General features: G+C 38.5%; 1 protein-coding gene across 2 annotated transcripts in view; it reads left to right on the top strand.

Moving 5' to 3' along the window:
- Positions 1-22,145, top strand: part of SKAP2 (src kinase associated phosphoprotein 2) — a 330,384-nt gene that overhangs the window by 73,594 nt on the left and 234,645 nt on the right. The gene's annotated exons all lie outside the window — the stretch shown is intronic.

The raw sequence follows: 22,145 nt of genomic DNA, 5'->3' as shown, positions 1-22,145 counted from the left end.
AATCCCCTTTATTTCTATAGGGCTTTGAAATTTACAAATCTTTTTAATATCCATTATCTGGCATAGATACTAAAGTCTTGCTGATGAATCAACAGATGAGTTCCATTGACTCCTCAAGACAGACCTATAAGGTATGTAGAACAAGTATTAATATTAAATATAATTATTCCCATTTCCCACATGAGGAAACTCAGAGCTATTGAGTCAAACCATCTCGTTCAGAGTCCTACAACTAATAAATGGCATAGCCAGGACTCAGCTTCAATCTCCTGATTCCCAAATCAGTGCAATTTCTACTACTATGTGATCACAGTGAAGACATTTAAAAGAATTCCAGTACTTAGGGAGAGATCATATTACTGCAGTTAATTCTCCTGCTCTTACACCAGATAATTGGGGCTTCTGATAATGGCTTACTTTTATATCTCCTCTGTATTATAACCTTAAGACTCAATTTAGTTCTAACTGTGAAATATTTCCTGCCCTAAGAAATACTGTAAGAATGGACCATAGCTATTGATCAAACCCAGTACCTACAAAGCAGTACTTTTGGTGTGTATTAAATCTAATATCCAGATACATTAGTATACATGCTACCTTCTTAACTAACATTTGTCTCTCATACTTCACTGAAATTACTAGTGAAACTATGACTAATAAAATTGGTTTAGAACCAAAATTCAATAAAAGCAAAGTTAATTATGTGTTTGTAAGAGAATAAGCATACAGTTAGATCAATATGCAAATTGTGACCTTCAATGGTCTTTTCTGTCTTCTTTTAAGCCCTTAGTCTTGCAAAGATTAATTTACTACCTAGAACTTCATTTTATGAAGCTACTAGGATTTAGATTACTAGATTTTTAATTGTTTACATATCAATGATACGTATGTAGATCTGTGTCTCAATCTTTATATCTTTGTGCGGGAGCCCTGTTCTAACAAAAGAAACAGTGCATGAGGCGAATAAATATGTTAAGCATCATGTTAACAAAAGAACAGACCAATTTAGAAAATTAAGTTCACATCAGCGTTTTCTAGGCACCATTGTTTGACACCATGGTTGACACGGTGGGAAGTTCAAAGTTAAATAAGACATTTAAGAGTTTACAGTTTAGTGGAAGAAATAGTCATGTTCACAAATAACTAAAATACAACTAGTGTTTATTTTTAAAGAGAGACACAAACAAAAGCAACAGAATGGAAAACAGATGAAGAGATTTATTCTATACTTGGGAAGGCTTCACTGAGGAAATGGCATTTGATCAGATCTGGTGTCAGATTTTCACTGGAGGAAGTAGGAAGGCAGGGCTAGATGGGAGAAATAAGAAAAGCAAAGGCACAGAGGACAAAGGGCAAGCATACCTGGGGAACAGTGGGGAGGAGCCTCCATCCTATTCTCCAAACATATGACAAAACAAGGTCTGTCCCTGCACCTTCAAATCCTGACATTGAGTTAGTTTCCACAATGGCTGATGTATTCCTGAAAGTGATTCTCGTGTTGGAAACAGCTGGTCATAACTTACTTCTTCATGGAAGTAACTGCACACCACATAACTATCTCACTAAGCCCAATCTAAATGTATACCAACTTAACTTCCGCTTGGATTTCACAATGTTTGTGGCCACTTCAACATGCCTGCATAAGAGAGAAAGTGTGATGGAAGGAAAGTCAGAATCGAAGAGAAAGTGGTCTCAGTTATTGGGGATAAGTGTACCTTATTTTTGCAAATTTTACAAAAACATATGACTGTGTAAACACATAACTAGAAGCTTAAGCTTCATTAATGGTATGGTAAATTAACTTGCTCATGACCCTGATGTTAATTCCCTTTCCATAAATTCATGAAGTGCTTTTTCCAGAAGTGCCCTTTAATACCTGCTAATAGATTAGAGCAGATTTCCCAAATGGTTCTGAAGATCTTAGAGCACACTTCTAAACAAAAACATCTGAGCCTATAGGTGATATGCAAGAATAAAGCAGGCAGTGACCTCTTAGCTCTACGTTTGCACTCAGGCTACTAAAAGGTTCGGTCTGAACCAGCATAGAAGACTACTTATTTATGTTCTTATTAAGAATGTGCTACATATGAGAGAAAGGGGAGGTGCGATTTCTGCTGTTTCTATTGCATTTTGTTTATCCTTAGACAGTTTGAAAAGTTGAAATAGCTTGTTTAATTCCCAGATAACTTCTTTTTCTTGGCTCCCTTCCTCAGTTTAGCTTTCTTCATTATTTTCTTTTTAAACAAAGGAAAAGTTACATATTTTAGGTTAAGATTCTAAGGTCATTTTTCTTTCAATGCCAATTATGTAGTACAGAATAAAGAACTTCTGTCTTTAAGGCTATCGAGTAACTGAGACCCTTTGTGTTATGTAGAGATGTTGCATTTTGGAAGAAACAAATTATTTTTGTGAACTTCCTGCTCGCTGACCAACACAGACTTCCCACTAGAGTCCATTTAGGCCCCTTGTGGGGTTCTTCTCTGCTGTAGCCATCAAATGACTTATGCAAAGTCATCTGAGACAGTTACACTGGAAAGAAATGAAAAGGAATTCATTAATTCTGGAAACATTAAGTGAACACTTATTTGAAGTAGATGCTGTAATTAGTTTCTGGAAATGCAAATATGAAGAAGACAGTTTCTGCCATTAAAAAACTTAGACTCTATTAAATAGATAAACACAGTATCGTAAGAGAAATCCTATTGAGGAGAAAAGTGTAAAGCATGTAATAACTTTCCTTGCCTGGTGATGATAGGAAGGGTTCACTGTGGTGGTATCATCAAAGCTGGGTCTGAAAGGATCCATGGGAGTTTGCAGAAACCGTAGATAAGGCATTGTAGGTAAAAGATTCTAGATAGGAGGAAGAACACGTGCTAAGACCCCTTTTCTGGAAGAGTGCCCCCAAAAGTGAGAAATGTGGTATTTAGGGGAATAGTTGGAGATACAATGGGGAAGTTAGATTGTTGCTGACTGTAACTAAGAAGGTTCGATTTGTGAAATAATACAACTTGAAAGGCAGAGAAAATATAAACTTGAGGATTATTTTTAAAGATTTGCTTGCAGATGATCCATTAAGTTCTGATCCTCAGAACTAAGATTTGGTCCTTTAAACAATGTAACCTTTGCATGATGCTTCTGGATTAAAACAAATAATCTCAGAGGTGCCTGGGTGGCTCTGTCAGTTGGGCATCTGCCTTTGGCTCCAGTTGTGATCTCGGGGTCCTGGGGTTGGGGCCCCTGTGCATTGGGCCTCCTGCTCAGTGGGGAGTCTGCTTCTCCTTCTCCCTCCCTCTGTTTCTCCCCCAGCTGGTGCTTTCACTCTCTCAAATAAAACAACAAAACAAAATAAATAATTTCATTGCACGCTTTGAGATTATCTATAATTATTACAATGTGAAACATATTGACTGTAGCCTTTATAGACCCAAGATATAAAACACAACATTCTCATGTCTTCCCTTAGGTTAGAAGAGTAATTATAAGTATGATTGTTACAGTAACAGGGAGCAAGCTGGGGGGTTTTGAAAAGGCAGTAAGATTTTGTCAAGGCAAAAAAACCTCACCCAATGACTTAATTCAAGTTCTCTATTAGATTGGATGCCATTTATTGATGGATCCAGTGAAATTGTACTTTAGCTCAGATGAAATAAAAGGTTGTTTTTTTTTTTAACCAAATACTTATAAGGAGGTACAAATTACTAGTCTGAGAATTCTTTTTTCTTTTAAAGATTTTTATTTATTTATATGTCAGAGAGAGAGGGAGCACAAGCAGGGAGAGCTGTAGGCAGAGGGAGAAGAAGGCTCCCCACTGAGCAAGGAGCCCGATGGTGGGACTTGATCCCAGGACCCTGGGATCATGACCTGAGCTGAGGCAGAGGCTTAACTGACTGAGCCACCCAGGCATTTCTGGTCTGGGAATTCTTAAACCGGTCCCGTTTTCTCCCAGGCTGCATAGTGAATATGCAACATAGAGAATAAAATGAGTAAAAGACACTAAAATGGTTTTTCCTAGGTACTGTAAGTGGTTACTAATTATCAGTAAGTGGGGAATGGACCAGTAGCCTTTCTGTATTCATAAAAAGGCTGAAAGTTGTAAAACAAAAATGTCATTGCTTTTCTCCTATTAAAAAAATAAACATTTACACTGAACCTCACATTCTCCTTAAGCCAATTCTTTTTTTTTTTTTTTTTTGGTTTCAAGTTTTTATTTAAATTCTACTTAGTTAACATATAGGGTAATATTGGTTTCGGGAGTAACATTTAGTGATTCATCACTTACATATAGCACCCAGTGCTCATCCCAACAAGTGCCCTCCTTAATACCCATCACCCATTTAGCCCATCGCCCGCCCCCTTCCGTTCATCAACCCTCAGTTTGCTCTCTATAGTTAAGAGTCTTCCTTAAGCCTATTCAAATAAATTTGTAAGAATTATAGCCGTCACCTTTTATCACCAGTCTTATTAGGCATAAAAGTATTTGTCTAAATAGTATTCCTGACAGCTTATTCTGGGCATACTTGGTGCTATGGAGGGTTCCTCAAACTATACTCAAATAAAAAATTAACTAATTAATTTAGTTTTTTAATTTAAAAAATTTAAATTTTAATTAATTTTATACTTAAAACACTAGAAAACAAGTCACAAGATGATCCATGATTATGTGCCAAAGGTGGGGGCAGACATAGGTGGTAGGATCCACAAGATGATTCCCAAAGGTGAGTGTTAATATTATTTATATAAGTGACATATTTTACATAAATGATATCAAAAGGTATATGTCATTCTGTAATTTGTTTTTTGACTCAGCAGTATGTCTTAGAGATCTTTCCATGTTAATATGTAAAAATATTTATGTTAATCCAAAGTTGCATAGTACTTCTGGGTATGTAGATATCATAGTCTGTTTAGCTACCCTCCTACGCTGGTTAGCATTTAGATCATTTCTAATATGTAAATGAACCTTAAGAGGTCTGGAGCATCCAGTGGGTAGAAATAAAGTTTACCTTTCCTGTTATGTTTATTTTTAAATTATTTTTAAGATTATATTTATTTATTTGTCAAAGAGAAAGAGAGAAAGCATGAGCAAGGGGAGCAGCAGGCAGAGGGAGAAGCAGGCTCCCCACTGAGCAAGGAGCCCAATGCAGGACTTGATCCCAGGACCCTGAGATCATGACCCAAGCTGAAGGCAGACGCTTAACAGACTGAGCCACCCAGATGTCCCTATCTGTTATGTTTAATTTTTTAAATAAGGAGGATATATTAATGTACTATTTGTATAATTAAAAAAAATTTTTAAAGATTTTATTTATTTATTTGACAGAGAGAGAGAGCACAAGCAGGGGGAGGAGCAGAGGGAGAGAGAAAAGCAGGCCTGATGTGAGGCTCAATCCCAGGACTCAGGGATCATGATCTTAGCCAAAAGCAGATGCTTAACTGACTGAGCCACCCAGGTGCCCCGTATAATTAAAATTTTAAAGGTTTTTTTGTGTGTGAGAGAGAGAGAGCACGAACACGAGTGCGGGGAGGGGTAGAGGGAGAGGGAGAGACAGAATCTCAAGCAGACTCCCTGCTGAGTGTGGAGCTAGTTGCTGGGCTCAATCCTAGGACCCTGAGATCATGACATGAGCCAAAACCAAGAGTCATGAGCTTAAACTGACTGAGCCACCCAGATGCCCCTAAAATTTTAAAGTCTGAATAATGCTTATTTTGGGGCAACCATTTAATATTTGCCCCCATACGCATCATCCCTATGACATGCTGGTCTACCTGCCCTGCCTCTGATATGTATAGCCAATCAGCCAGCTTGGAGAGGTGTCTCAGTTTTCCACTGGGCACTTGTATCCATTGGAGTTGAAGCTCTCCCTAAATTCTAGTCCCTTTGGCTGAAGCTTTGATTCCCAAGCCTCCTTGCTGTCAGCCTTTGCTGCCTCCAGCAAACTGAAGGTGATATGTATTTTAATTCTCAGTGTGGTTGGTTTTCTGAGAAGTAAATCTTGATTTAATACTGTCATAAAGATATTTTATTTTATTTTATTTTTTTAAGATTTATTTATTTGAGAGAGAGAGAGAGAGAGAGAGAGCGCGCGCACATGAGAGCCGGGGGAGGGGCAGAGGGACAGGGAGAGAGAGAATCTCCAGCAGACCCCCCCTGAGCCTGGCACCCTATGCAGGGCTCATCCATCTCGTGACCCTGAGAGCACAACCTGAGCTGAAATCAAGGGTCCCATGCTCAACCGACTGAGCCACCTGGGTGCCCTTGTCATATGGTTATTTTAGATTGAGCTTTCTATTTCATCTCTTAAAAAAAACCCCAAAAGCCCAAAAAACCAAAAAAACCCAAAAAAACTAAAAGGTAGTTCTTGTTTTATAAATTTCTTAGTTTTCAACTTCAATTTTATCTTTGATGATTTTCATTTCGAAAAATTTGGTTTTTATTCTGTGTGGGCACTTGGCTGGCTCAGTCAGTGGAGCATGCAACTCTTGATCTCAGGATTGTAAGTTTGAGCCCCACATTGGGTGTAGAGATTTCTTAAAAATAAAAATTTTTTTAAAAATAAATAAAGTATTCTATGAATTCGATTTAGTGTGTGTTTCATAGCATACTAAGGAAAGAACACTACCAACTCTATAAATTCTAAAGATTAGAATTGCATTTAAATCTTTTGGGTTGGTTTCTTTTCGTACTATTTTTCAAAGTCGTCTATTTTCTTGTGAGGTAAAGATATAAAGAAACTGAAAGTAGTCACTCAAACAAAATTAAGCACATATAAATGTCTCCCAGTTTGTCTGAGATTTTTTCAGAAAAAAAATAACAACCTATAAGTCTGCTGTAATCTTTGTTAAAAAGAAACAACAATCAATTCCTTTCATCTTGACTTCACTTGTAGTGAAGTAAATTGAGATTAGCTAATAAATTTGGAGTATTTTTCCAAGTACATGATAAAACGCTTGGTGTCTATAAACGAGATTTTAGAATAATGCTGTTTAAGCATTGACTTGTAGATTGTGATGAGCACCGAGTGATGTATGGAAGCGTGGAATCACTAGATTGCACACCTGAAACTAACATTACACTGTATGTTAACTAACTCGAATTTAAATAAAAACGTAAAAAAATAAAAATAAAAATTGCCTTCAGAATATTTCTAAAAACTCAATTCTATTTACACAATAAATATTTGTATATTTGAAGCAGAAGTTTAGCAGAAGATTTTTTTTAAAGGAAGTATTTAAGAGGATAATCTCCACTGCTCCTTGCTGTTTTAGGAGTTGTTTTGGAAATGCCCAAGTCACCATACAGTGAGGGAATATCATAAGCATTGCTAAAGGTCAAGCTGTAGTAATCCTGACAGTTTACTCCAGAGCTCTGCATTTCGTGTCTTTTTCCATAATGAGAGCAGATTGTGAAAGACTTTTGGTATTTGAAAAATATCCCTTTCCAGTTTATGGTTGTGGAAGCTTGAAGGAAATGCACTTATAACTTTCTCATTTCTTAGCAGGATAAATTTCATCTCTTGCCTTCTTATTGTTGTGTTCATAGATGAAATAAAGAAGCAGGTAGAAAGGAGGGTCCATGCAGTAACTAACCTAGCCGAGAAATACATGGTCATTGAAATCTAAAGGCAGGGAGGTTTCGATCTTTGGGCTCACCTATAATTTGTGCACCATAAATGTAGAAGGCAGTCAGCGGGGACTTTTTAATGACAGTGCTGTCTATAACAGTATCATCAAGCACGACATTGGCATAAATCATTGGCACTTTGCAAAGTGTCACTTCTGTCAACCTTCTAGTGATGTGATCTTTAGTCTTTCAAATCCATAGACTGGCATTTGGATCAGCTAAGCATCTTACATCCTGTCTTGCATATTAAAGCTGTTTTAGCCAATATTGAAATGCTGAAGTAACGCTTGTTCTAGAATATTTGTAAGTAACTGACCTAATAACTAAGCTTTGCTCTTGGTATAGCTTGCAGAGTGTCCAGTTTGCAAATGCAAATGAGGCTATTATCCATTTTAGGAAGTTCCCAGGAAAAAAAAGATAATAAAGTGGTGGCGATTTTTATATCACTTCAAAGGACTTTTATTAATGAAGGTTTTATTTTAAGTTCAAAGGCAGCTTTACTTTTGGTTTAAGTTTACTTAACAAAAGAAACGACTTGTTAAAGTGGTTGATGTGCAGTTGGATGAATTTTATAAAAACAATAATAATAACATTGATAAATGTAATAAATTACCCTTGCCTAGATGAGATAAAATTAACCCACATCTGTACATAATGAGAGGGAAAATTTGTATGCTCTACTTCAGTGTAATCTGAATGAATGCTTGTGGTCAGCAGGATGGCTGTTTGCATCTGTGGAGCTCAAGTCTTATAGAACTTGCGTTGGTGTTTAGTGATTATGAAGTTAAACTGAAAAATATCTTGAGAGGCATAAATTCATACCTCCTTATTAAGTTTTCATCATCATTTTCTCCCTAACTTTGTGTTCTGAGTACAAGGTATTGAGAAGACTGAACTTCGGGTAGTAAAACTTCAGTAATACTAGATCAGCTCATGGCTTGGGTTTGCCACATTGCTGTTAATTTCATTTTAAATTTTTTCAGGCATAGGTATTTATCCCTCAGGAAGAGACCTTAGGAACTGTGAAACCTGCTCGTTGTCTTCCCAGAGGTTCTATTCTTCCCACCACCACCACCATTACTTCTCACTCCCTGGTTTCACACCCTAGGAATCTAAGAGCAGTTCAAAGCCTGTATGATGAATTTACATGTCTCAGTGTCCTTGGAACAGTCAGATGCCCCATTGTCCAGCTCCCCAAGATCCCAAGGCGAGCAGAGAAAGGTCCTATATGAAACGTCCAGGGAGGCTGCAGACAAGAGCAGTAATCTAAGATCTGCTATTTCAGCCCAAACTAACGGAGCTTCCAAACTTCTCCTGATTCTCAGAGCGTTGCTTAGACAGCCAGAATCCAGTTGACCTGGTAATACGAGAAAGGCCTAGAATGAGAGGCTGTGGCATTCCCTGGGCTCCGCTGAATTTCTAGAGGACCTTTGCAATAAATATACCTTCAAGGTGCTACAAGACTCTTAGAAAGCCAAGACATAGTCTCAAAAGCTGCTAAATGTTTCTGTTTCTCTACCTGTGTATTTGTGGCATCTTCCACTTGAGTCTTGGCCGCTTGCCTCCAGAGTGACTGACCACTTGCAGAAGCCACAAAATGTGGGTTCCTCTGCTTGTAATTTTTGTTGGTTTTCTTAACATGTGTAGACCTACAGCTTTGTTCAGAGCAAATCCTGGCTTTAAAGGAAACAATCAAACCACTCTTTTCCAAAGCTAAGTTGGGCAGAAGAATAGTTTTTTTGGACAAGGCACTAGGCCCCCAGCTTTAGCTTCTACTTTGTCAGAAACCGTGTGCATAATTAAAATGGAGAGAGGGTGGAACAACAGAAGACAGTGCTGCAATGAGAGAGCCTCAGCCTTCCCCCGGCCTGTAACTGACCTTTGAGATCTCATACAAGCAGCTCTCTCTATTTCAACGGGCCAGGTAGAAACTGGGAGTGATTATTCATGTTTATCGCAGAAGGTGCTTATAAAAAAAAGGATTTAAAAAACTCCAGGTAAAAAAGTCCTTAACAATCTGCTGGTTTTGCCCGGATGTAATTGTGCATCAAACTAGAAATAGTTCTAAAGAGGTGGCTTACTGTGTAGACCTGATTGCCCCAGATTCATCCCCACCCCTTCCCTACTTGGCTGGTGTTACAGGAGGGCAGACGTCTGCAGGCTGCATTTCCCTGACTTCTAAAGGGAAGTCGGAGACGAAAGGGCAAGAGGAAGGAATAAGCCACCATATTTCTCTCTTCCCCTCTGCTTCTGGCAGCAGGTGTCTTCAGCTGTGGTCTAGCTGCTGGGAGGAGACCCCATCCCCAGGCTCCAGTAACCACCTCCTTCCTCGGCTTCTAGGGTAGGGGTGATGATGCAGTGGCTTCCTGCTTCTGCCTTTCTCAGGCTCCTCACTGTTCTCCAGCTCTTCTGTCGCCTGTGTTACCAATTTCCTCTGTTCAAATACTCTCAGTAACTTGTTGACCTGATTAAACTCTAATTTACATACCTGTAATATTAAGAATAATAATTTTACCTTATTCTTTCCCAAGAGGAGATAAGGAAGGAGACAAGATGTGGAAAGGAAGGAGGGAGGGAGGGAGGGAAAGTAGGAAAGGGGGAAAGGTCTTCAAGATGAGTTTCTTTTTAACCTTTTCCCCTTGCCCCCCTTGCTCTGTCTCTACTTAAAACCATGGGGTGGCCTGATTATGAGTCATATCCTTTCGGGACTGAGACCAAGACTGAGATGTAAGTAGGCTGGGGGTGGGGGTCGTTTGGGGAGGAGTTCAAGAATCACAATTAGAAGCATCCCAGGTGAAGCCAGGTTACTTTGGAACTGGGGACCCTCTGACTTCCAGCTAGATTTGGGCTTGTTCCTGATGGCTCCATATCTTCATCCTCTTATTTCTTTTCCATCCCTCTGCCCACTCACCCCTCCAAACTTCTCACTACCCTTGCTACGTTCTTTTAAATAAGGCTTTAATTTGAGAATAGTTCCAATTTATAGAAAAGTTGTAAAGATGGTACAGAGTTCCCATGTACCCAACACCAAACTTCCACTGTTATTAGCATTTTACATCAATATGGTACATTTGTCACAGGTAATGAATGGATATTGGTAGATTATTATTAACTGAGGTCCGTATTTTATTCAGATTTTCTTAGTTTTCTCATAATATCCTTTTGCTGTTCCAGGATTGCATCCAGGATACCATATTACGTTTTGTCATTCTCCTCCTTAGGCCCAGACTTTCCTTGTTTTTCTTTGTTTTTGATGATCTTGATAGTTTTGAGGAGTACTGGTGAGGTATTTTGTAGAATGTCCCTCAATTGGGATTAATCTGATATTTTTCTCATGTTTGACTGGGGTTATGTAGTTTCCAGGGAAGACCATAGAAGGAAAGTACTATTTTCATCACATTATGTCAGGGTATATACTGTCAACATGACTTATCACTGTTGATGATAGTCTTCATTTCCTGGCTGCGATAGTGTTCATCAGGTTACTCCAATGTAAAGTTACTCTATTTCCCCCCTTTCCATAGTGTATTTCCTGGAAGTAAAGTCATCGTGTGTAGCCCACACTTAAGGAGTAGGGAGTTATCCTTCTTTGAGGGTGGAATATTTATATAAACTATTGAGAATTCTTCTAATCAAAAGATGTGTCTATTCTCCTTTATTTAATCACTGATTTATATGAGTATAGACTCATGGATATTTATTTTATTTTTTGGGTTATAATCCAATACTACTTTACTTACTTTGTTGCTCAGATTGTTCCAGCTTTGGCTACTGAGGACTCTCAGTTGGTTCCTGTGGCCCTCTGACATATCCAATCATTGTGGGGTTTTTTAGTGCTTCCTTATTCCCCACTCATCTTGTATATTTCCTGATCCAGTCCTAGAATCAGCCATATCTCCAAGGGGCCCTGGTTCCTTTTATTTGAGAATGGTATTAGAAACCAAGATGAGGGCTCTGGGTGTGCTTATTGCAACCTAGATGTCAGCACTCCTCTTACTTCTGCCTGTTTGCATACTTAACCAGTAATTCTTCAACACAAGGCTCCAGGTTTCTTTTACTCCTGAAGATAATTTGCACAGCAATAGAGTTCAGAATGAAAAAACAGAAAAAATGGGTGTTCACGTCTAGGTTGGGTCACTTTTGGAAACTTCATTAATTAGGAGATTAGATCAAATGATCTGAAAAATCACATCCAGTGCCAAGGTTCTAAGATACCTTATTCTAATGGTTTGAGGTAGGAGAACATTCCATTGATTTTCCATGTGGCCCAAGATGAGTGATATGGGAGTGTGCATGGACACAGGGAATATGCTAGTCTGTCGGGAGTGGACAGCTTTTATAAGCAAATGCTGAGAGATGTTGGGAAAGAAGACTGGGACTGTGTACAGAGGGCCTGCCCTTAAATATCAGGCTACGTTCTATAAGCTGTGGTGGTCATTTTATTTAAGAGACCAGGTTTATATGTACAATGATTTGTAATATACATAAGATAAAGATTATTCAGTGTGAGCTTGGCCCCACAGGGGCAGGGAGATATTAATGATTTGCCATGCAAATTACTAGGACTCATGGCTGGGTGTGCCAATTCCTTTTCTGTTCCTTAGTCATTACATATTAATCATTCCCTTTATTACCTAGTGGACATAGATATTCAAGTAAATTAGGGGAGCATTTAAATATATTGTAGGACAGTAAGCCTGAAATGGACTGTACAGACTCATTTTCTTTCATAACATTCTGTTCCTATTAGATTTCAAGCAATGCTAGGAAGCCCTAGAGGAAGTAAGAAAATGGTATATGTAACCCAGTTGTCTCACTGGATGATTGTATGTGTACATATAATCTCATTGTCTGAGGCTAGAAGATTATGGGAGTGTGAGAACAATTTTGAAGCCTTGGGCAGGAAATATTAATAGGTCTTAGTCTTTAAACTGACATAATAAATATTGTCCCACTTATCTTTTCCTTCTGAGTTTGTGTTACTTCTTAATTCCCCCATCCCTTTGTACCCTAAACTTTGATATTTATATGTATATAAATATATGTATATGTATAATATATATATATGTGTGTATATATGTATATATCTATATTTCCCTTCAGCCCCCCCTTATGATTCATCCTTCTGTATCTGGGTTTGGGTTAGGTGGTTAACCTATTTAATGCGGTAATTACTCTCTGAAAGGAGAATAATTTATACAGAAGCAGTTTACCTTGCCCCAAACCTCCACTGAATTGATAACCTTGAAGAGGGAAATCTAATCCTCACTTTTTAATTTTTTTTAGTATTTTATGACCTCATCTTCCCTTTCTTTTCTTAGCTCTGGAATTAACTACGTTTGTCTAACCCTTAATCGGACTGCTTGTAATGACCTTCTGTAAGTGATAATTGTTCAGATAACAGGGGGTAAATATTTTCACAAAGAGGAGCAAGTCTTAGGTTTTTGATCCATTCTATAATTCTTGCTTATTGAGATGTGGGTACTTAGATGTTTCCCTCAATACCATTTAGAGGACAAAAACATTTTAATGAGGCCTCATTTATCAAAAATTTTAGGAGCATGTCACGTTGGGGTAAAAAAAAAAAAAACAACACAAAAAACACCTCATTCTGCCTGTATCATATCTCACATAAAACAAATCAGATTAAAACCAAGGGAGAGAAGTGATGTCCTGGAGGCAAACCAGAGCACCAAAGGACTTGGCTGCCAGAATTATAGAGATGCAGAGGTGACTTCTGAGAGAAGAAAAAAGGATTTTGGAAGGACAAGAGTGATGAATCATTCTGACTTGATGGTTGGTTGCCTCTTCCTTCCTTTGCTGGAAAATGCCATGAAGTTTACAAAAATGAAAAGTGAATAGTTAGGCTGGAAGAATTTTGGGGGTTCGAAGTGATGAGAGGAGAAGGAGAAAGTCAAGTCCACCAAGCCCAGTGATGAATACAAAGTGTGTCAGGCCAGGAAGACAAAGGGAGGATTCCTAAAGGTAGATCACCCATTATTTGCCCTCCTTGTTGAGATAAGTATATTTTAATACAGTTTTTATTTAATAATTATGAATACCCCCCCTTTTTTTACAGATGGGGAATAAGTGCCATTTAGCCTTTTATAGGTCAATTAGTAGGAGAATAGGGAACCGACAGACTGATTCTTAAATTTGTCTGCAATAACTAGACTTGCCTTCAGATGATGGTTTCCTGTTGTCATTTTCATGATTGTTTCTACTCGCTCAACAAACTATTGGGGAGATGGCATTTTAAGTGGGTGTATGATGTGGCTGGAAAGAGCTATGCATTTTCATCACTTCCCACCTTCCTAAGCATCACAATGTTAAGTCTTTGCCAGATGCAAGCGGAAAGGAAGGAGCCACGTGGACATTCTCCGGCTGGCCTTGGACAATGCTGACAGCACACATCAGCCACTCAGCACTTTTCCAAGTAGCAGCCGATGCCCGGCTACTCAACTTTAACCCGGGGGAAGGAGGTCAATGAAGGAAAGAAAAGCATGTCAGAGATCGTGCTGGTGGTCTGCTGGGGAAGACTGTGGTCTGCTGGGACGGCCGTCTTCTGAGATTTCCTTCAGCTCACTGTCAGCACTCTCTTTGGGGGCAGTAACGCAAGTGCTTATCTGACAAGGAATAAACTACATGTAAATTCATCACTGCAAGCTAAGAGAAAGAAAATAGTTTTTATCTCAGAGTATTGGAAGAGATCATGGTAATTAACATGTTTGAGGATTTACTCTTAGAAACTATGCTTATGGTCTTACATAAGTTGTCTCATTTAATACTTAAAATAATCAGAGCCACACCTCATTTGTCTCCCAAGATTAGCTTTTTCCTTTAGTGGACATTGTGATTAAAATACCACTTATTTAAAGTTACATTTTTGTCTCTGATCTATACTTCGTAATAATTGTACCACATTATAAAATATTCTGTCTCTGACCTGAGTTTCATTTAAGCTCAAATATGCTTTATTTTTCTGCACAGTTCCTCTTACCCCACTGTTTATTGTCATGAATTATGAAGACAGAAAATGCCTATTCCGGTCTCTGCCTCTTGCACACTTGGAACCGTGTATGTGTGGTTGGTAGGACTTCAGAGCTACACAGATGGGAGAGTGCAGCTCACTTCCAGAGCCTCATCATTAGTCCAGACACACCAACTGAGTGTTCAAGACTGAATAGGGTCCCCATCTATGTCCATTCCCTAATTCAGGGCACCTGTGACTCTTACTTTATATAGAAAAAGGAACTTTGTAGATGTGATTCAGTTAAGGGTTTTGAGGGACAGCTGGGTGGTTCAGTCAGTTAAGCATCTGCCTTCAGCTCAGGTCATGATCCCAGGAGTCCTGCATCTGGCTCCTTGTTCAGCAGGGAGCCTGCTTCTCCCTCTGCCTTTTCCCCTGCTCGTGCTCTCTTTCTTTCTCTCTCTATGACAAAAAAATAAATAAAATCTTTTAAAAAAATAAATTAAGCGTTTTGAGATGAGGAAATTATCCTGGGTTATCAGTGTGGGCCTATTATAATCACAGCGGTCCTTCAGAGGGATGCAGAAAACAGAGAGAGAAGGTGGGGGGGCAGGGAGAAGGTCATGTGGTGATGACAAAAGCAGAGGCTGGAACGATTTGCTCTGAAGATGGAGAAAGGGACCACAACCCATGGAATACAAGTGACCTCTAAAAGCTGAAAAATCAAGGAAGCAGATTCTGCCTCAGAGCCTCCAGAAGGAAACAGCCTGGCTGACAGCTCGACTTTAGCCCAGTGAAACTGATTTAAGATTTATGACCCCCAGACCTGTAAGAGAATATATTTGTATTGCTTTAAGTGACTTCGTTTGTGGTAACTTGTTATAGCGGTGGTAGGATACTAATACGTGTAGTGAGCATAAAATGTAAGACTGTGAGACAGCAATTATATGGAGCAGCTGTAGAAATTGATGTGCACAGAGTGCAGGGCAGAGGACAGCACAGTTTTGAGTGCTCAAGATTAGATGGCACTGGGCAGCACCCACTACGGGACCTCTCGCCTTATCCCCCTTATCACTACGGGCACTTCACGGTCCTCCCTGAAATGCGCACACACACAGGAACAAAACAGCTTTCCTCTGAGTGGTTAGTTCGCTTTCATTCTCAGAATAAGAATTATTTTACATTGTTTTCAAGGGGGGTCTTGGAGTGAAAAAATATCTTTGATTTAATCTTAGTGGCCTGCTTTGTTTTCACTTGTGTTCTGAGGGATTCATTCAAAATAGAGAGCTGGGGTTCCAAGGGTAAGCAGAAAGAAAGATCTATTTATTTGTCCTTTGTTAGCTTAGGATAGTAAAAGTAATTAATTTGGTTACCTCTTGGTGCATTTTTATGAGTGAAACCTTGGAGTGCTTGATATATAATACTATTTGCAAGCTGTACAATCGGGAGCTGCATAAAAGGCGTGGTAAATTCTATGGTTAATCACAGAAGGATCCCAGGCATTGTAGTACAAGGAGAGTCACAATCTCATTTAGATTTTATTTCAAAAATTTTTATTTTATTTTTATTTTTTAAGCAATCTTTACCTCTGGCATGGGGCTTGAACCCATGACCCCAAGATCAAGAGTTGCCTGCTCTACTGACTGAGCCAGCCAGGTGCCCCTCAATTAGAAGCAGCATCTCAGGAAATACATTAAAATGATAGAGGAAAAAGAGGTATTTTTGTGGAGTGTCAACTACTGAACTTATTTATTTATTTATTTATTTATTTATTTATTTATTTATTTATTTTGAGAGAGCGAGAGAGAGTGAAAGAGAGTGAGCAGGGAGAAGGGAAGAGGAAAAGGGAGAGAGAGAATCTTAAGCAGGCTCCACGCCCAGTGTGGAGCCCGGCAGGGGGCTGGATATCATCACACTGACATCATGACCGGAGCTGAAATCAGGGGTCCACCGCTTAACGGACTGAACCACCCAGATGCCCCTCGACTACCAAACTATTAAGGAGCACTTTATTGCTAGCATCAGTCGTAATAGGCAGTTAGGAAATAGAATGCTTTGCTTATTAAAATATTCATATGATTGAGAGTAGGTCTACATAAACAATTGATTTTCAAAGAATATAATAGATTAAAATTCAGTTAATGCTGAAGCTAAATTGTACATAATTTATTCAAACTCCAGTGATTTGGATTTTACACAGGATTATGTTATGCACCTAAAATATCACTGAACTGTAGAGGTACAGAACAAAGGGTCTGTCTTTACATTCTGGCCCCTCACCACCACTAGTAGCAAATTTAGTGCCTCATTGGCCCTGAAGAATCCAAAATGGTGAAAGGTATTTCCTTATTGTCATTGTTAGACATTTAAATCAATGTAGTTACCTTTCCTCAGAGAAGGGTATATGTGGGTTATGGAAAATTCTGGAAGAAAAGAACAACTGGAATGAAATGATTAGCCTTTTCAGGGTTTGTGTATGACTTCTCCCCCCATTCCATTCCCCACAGAGGGTTGAAATGGTCTAGTTGAGCTAAGGAAATACGCTTGTAAATTTTCACTAGCATCTTAATTTGAAATTGCAGTTTGAGAAGACTAATATTCACACTGCTTTTAAGAAATGTTCTGTGCCTACACATACTCAATTAAAATGCCTGTATTTAGGCCAAATCACTTCATTGTGGTTATATTCCTGGAAGTGCTCTCATTCCCCTGACTGGCATTTCCAGGAATAATGTTACAGCTCTGGCCAATCAGAGAAAAACAAACGGAAATGGTAAAAGTATTTCTACTAATTGCAATAAACAGTTAAAGAAAACATAAGGAAAGTGAATGACAAATGCTCATGCGGAAAGTGAACCACTAAATGCGTTTCTTTTGGACAGTTATTCCTCCTAAAAGCATAATTTAGTATCCTTCAGTCACCAATCATTGAGTCATCGAGTGTTGGAAACTAAAAATCTGCAAGCATGAAATTGCACTGATTCAATCTCTTCAGGAAATATAAAATGGGAAACAGGATAAGTAGGACATATTAGATACAGGAAATATTAGAAAGTAAACTATCTAGGCAAAATTCTCTATCTCTTTTTATTATCTCCTGAAAGGAAGCGAATGTTTCTGGGTATACTGTTTAGACAAAACAAAACAAGACTTGCATTTAAAAAAAATCGTCTTTATGCTTTTCTTCTTTGGTGGTGTTAATTTTTTAAGTAGCTTGATCTGGCGATAAAAAATGGTATAGCTATCATTATCATTGAATATTTCAAGGCAGAAAATGTCAGTTGCTGTGAAAATCCTGCCAATTCTGGAACCTGTGTGTACAGAGAAAGTTGGCCATATGTAGGATCATTTTGGGGGGTGAAGGCCGTGCATGACCTCTAACATTAGACCCGTTAAAAAGTCTGAGTATTTTTTTTTTTAAGATTTTATTTATTTATTTGAAAGAGAGACAGCCAGCGGGAGAGGGAACACAAGCAGGGGGAGTGGGAGAGGAAGAAGCAGGCTCCCAGTGGAGGAGCCCGATGTGGGGCTTGATCCCAGGACTCTGGGATCACGCCCTGAGCCAAAGGTAGACACTTAACGACTGAGGCACCCTGGCACCCCTAAAGATTTTTTTTTTTACCCCTAAAGATTTTTATTTATATATTTGAGAGAGAGAGAGAGAGAGAGAGAGCACAAGCAGGAAGAGGGCCAGAGGGAGAGGGAGAAGCAGACTCCCCGGCTGAGCAGGGAGCCCGATGTGGGGCTCAATCCCAGGACCCTGGGATCATGACCTGAGCCGAAGGCAGATGCTTAACTAACTGAGCCACCCAGGCACCCCAGTAAATGATATTTTAATACACTCATGCAGTTTCTGATATACTTGAACTTGTGATCTCAAATGCTGAAATGGTAGGTCTCTTTATGGAGCTGATTTAATGTTGTCTTTTCAGATGGTATCACTGGTAATTGAGTCATTCTATAGTAAGACTGGCAGATTTAGAAATGCGATTTGTATCTCTGTCTTTCAGCTTATTGCTACTTTTAAGAATAAATATACAGTAGTCTAATTTTACATATTATTTTTCAACAGTATTGGGATGATCAAAGTAACAGCTGTTACGGAAAGTTTCTTTGGGGGACTTGAGTGATTTAGAATAATGTACGTAAAACACCAGCTTTCCCACTAAGCTTACCTCAGTTATGATCCTCCGGGTAGGCTCTGTATCCATCTTTCAGAAAGAAAAAACCAGTTGATGTTTTTATATGCCCTTTTAGCTCTGACTAACAATTACATTTATATTTTAAGAGAGCTGATGAGGAAAAATATTGTTCATGTTCACCATTGAGTTTTAAGAAAACTTAAAATTAATGTCATGTTTTTCCCCCTGTTAAAACAAACCTCTGAGATTTCACCCTCAGGCTTTGACAGTTAACAATTAACAAGGGTTTGAAGAATGCTCTTACCACCATTTCCCCTGGAGAACTTTGTAAGCTTTGCATGTAAATGCAAACAAAAATTTTAAGGCTTTTGATCTTGGGGATTTGATGAAATCTCCAAATCTCCAGAGCAAATTTAAGGATTACAGGCTACAACAAGTACACATATGAAAGCATGACAAATTAACAGTAAATATGTAGTATTGATCCCAAACAGGAATATGATGGATTTATTTCTTATGACGACATTCTAGTCTGAGTCACTAAAAAAATAAATGTCACTGGGATGGGTGGGAGTGGGAGGAAGATGGCAAAAGTCTGTCTATTGACCGTATTCATATTCATTTATATGCAAAAGAAAGAACACTGCTCACTCAAAGGTTTCATTTACTTTAATCCTCTTTTCTTTTCTTTTCTTTTCTTTTCTTTTCTTTTTTTTCCCCAAACTTGTTCTAAGCAGAGTGAAATTCAATTCTGATCAGACCTGGGTCACCAGGGAGCTGATATCCCAAAGGCCTTTTTGTTTCCCTTGTGTCAAGATCTGAGTGAGCTGGTATTTAGCTGTGGGAGCAGAGGAAGCCTCTTGCTAAGCAGGACAATGACTGAGGCTTGTGGAATTACCATAGCTCCACATAGTAATTGTTATTCTGAGAGGTGATCTATGCGTTCCCCTCTCCCACTTGGTAGCAGTGGTAGCAAGTTGACCTGGTCATCCCAGGTTCAAGTGTCATTGATTGGCTGATGATGGACAAGGCAGGACATGAATCTACTTGACATTTCACTCAACAAGCATCTTAGATGTATTATCTAAATCAGTCTTTCTTTTCCCTTTACTTTGCTCACAGTTTAGCAACAGTAGCGTGCAGGGACATATCACCTTGTTTGCATCTGGTAGCAACTCTAGGAAGAAAAAAAGGTCTCCCACAATCTTATGTAGACATTTCACATTCCACAACTATTAGAGAAGTTGATTGAACCATAGCAGGTGCTAAAATGATCAGAAATGGTAGCAGTTGTCTCTAAAGAAGAGGAACAGAAAATGAACCCGATCCTATTTCTTTTATGCTAGTGGATTATCATTGCTTTCTTTCCTTGCATGTTTTAAATACAGAGGAGAATGAAACTTAGTGAAGTGATAATTTCTCTTTGGAGTTACCCATGGAATTTATACAGATCTGCATATGTGAAACTTGAGAAATTTCTTTAATTTCAGTATAAAAACCTTGTAAAAAGGAGCATGTTTTGTTCATATGCTGGATGCATACTTTTATTGTCTTCTATAGGCCTTGATGTCTAAACTGAAGTAAAGACTCGCCCAGGCTCAGTGGTGGGTTAAAAAAAAAAAAAAGACTCAAAATGTGGAAAATTGAGATTTATAAGGAAATAATAAGGCAACTGAGAATAATATTGAGGAAGAGGCCAGAAGCATAAACAGGGAAATTCTTAATGAGATGGTAATCACACTCTTTGGCTTGGGCTTCTGGGAGATGTCTATAGAACTGGAGAGACTCTGATATCAAGTTCTGTACCCACTCTTCTGGATGACATGACTGATAATACAGAGAAAAACAGAATTCACATTAAATTTGTTTTTGCCCATCCACACATATACCTTTGGTTTTCAAAAACGTACATATAAAGCCTTGCAATGTTGATTTACACCGTAAATCATTTCTAAAAGAAGATTTCTTATAAATTACAAGAAGTATCATCTGCAGTCTACAACAGGGTATAATTCCACGTGATACTAGGTTGGGAGAGGTCACAAGTCACAAAAACTCAACATAGAAGCTCTCAGTTGAGAGTTGGTTTTGGTTTAATTTTCTTTGTAACCTTGGTTAAGACCATAGTTCAAAACTGTCATCTTAAATAGGCATTCCCAACAATTCACTGATGTAATGCTGAAAACTTTTAGAGGGATCTGTTGTAAATACTGAAATTAGAGAATAAAGGTAGATATATGCCTAAGTTAGCAGTTAAAATTGAACACATAGTAGTTTATGACTAAATAATGAGCCCTATGTTAATACATTTTATATAAGATGAGGCTTATTACTTAAATGTCACTTAAGGATTTAAGCCAGATATGGCCTCTCTTCATTCATTTCAGTCATTTACTTTGGGGAAGAACTTTTTTCTGGGACTAGAACTTCTCACGCCAGCTCCTTATACTGATCTTTTGATACTAATACAGAAGTTTGAGGCCCTTGACTCAAACAGGATGAAGACCTATAAGTACCCAGGAAATACTCAGACTATGACTCTGGAATTGCAAAGGTATTATCAGGCAAGGGAACAGCATGAAAGTACCACTCACCTACAAGGCTTCATTTTTTTACCATATAAGGGATTGCTGATAAAACTGTTTGTAATTCAAGAAACCCAGTGAGTAAAGAGTGAATGGACAGCAGTATAAACGAAGTTAGTGTACAAATTATTAATAACAGTTTCTGAGCAATATCCTATTGTGGTCGATTGTATCCTTTTCCCCAGTAACTTCTACTATAAGAGAACATCTTCCGGTAAGCAAAGAAATCCTATGTGCTGGATCCTAGTTTAAGACATAGTACATGTTTCCAAAGGCTCTGGCTCTTTTCCCTCTGCCATGAGAATGAGATGACCCAGGGCATGTACCAGAGAGGAGCCACTGCCTCAGCCTGAGCCTTGGAATGAAGATCACTGGTACAAAGCCACAACTAATCTGCAGTTCATGTAAAACGTGAGCAAGAAACAGTCTTTTTCTCTTAAGTCTAGCGATTTTTTTGGAGTTGTTTGTTATTGCTGAATAATATATTTAAGAACTGACTGATACACACCAAGAATAAAAGGTTTTAAATGTTAAGTAAAGGACCTTTGTAATCTTCAGTACTTATTCATTCATAAATGTTACTGAGTACCTTCTACGTTCAGGATATTTGCTATGTCGTGTCAATATGATACTTCGTGAAGCTTCCGATGGGGAAGCTTTCCGTGGGAGAGAGAGACAAGAGATGAAAAAGAAGTGCACAATTTAAATAATCATGGCCGTAATAATTTCATGAAGGAGAGAAACAGAGTGCTGTGATGCATAATAACTAGAGAGAGAAGTTGAAAAACATCTACTTTATATAGCATATTAACACTAGGTATCTTTAA

Source organism: Ursus arctos, unplaced genomic scaffold (genome assembly GCF_023065955.2).
Source record: "Ursus arctos isolate Adak ecotype North America unplaced genomic scaffold, UrsArc2.0 scaffold_3, whole genome shotgun sequence".
Taxonomy (NCBI): Eukaryota; Metazoa; Chordata; class Mammalia; order Carnivora; family Ursidae; genus Ursus; species Ursus arctos.
This window is presented reverse-complemented; position numbering and strand designations above follow the sequence as displayed.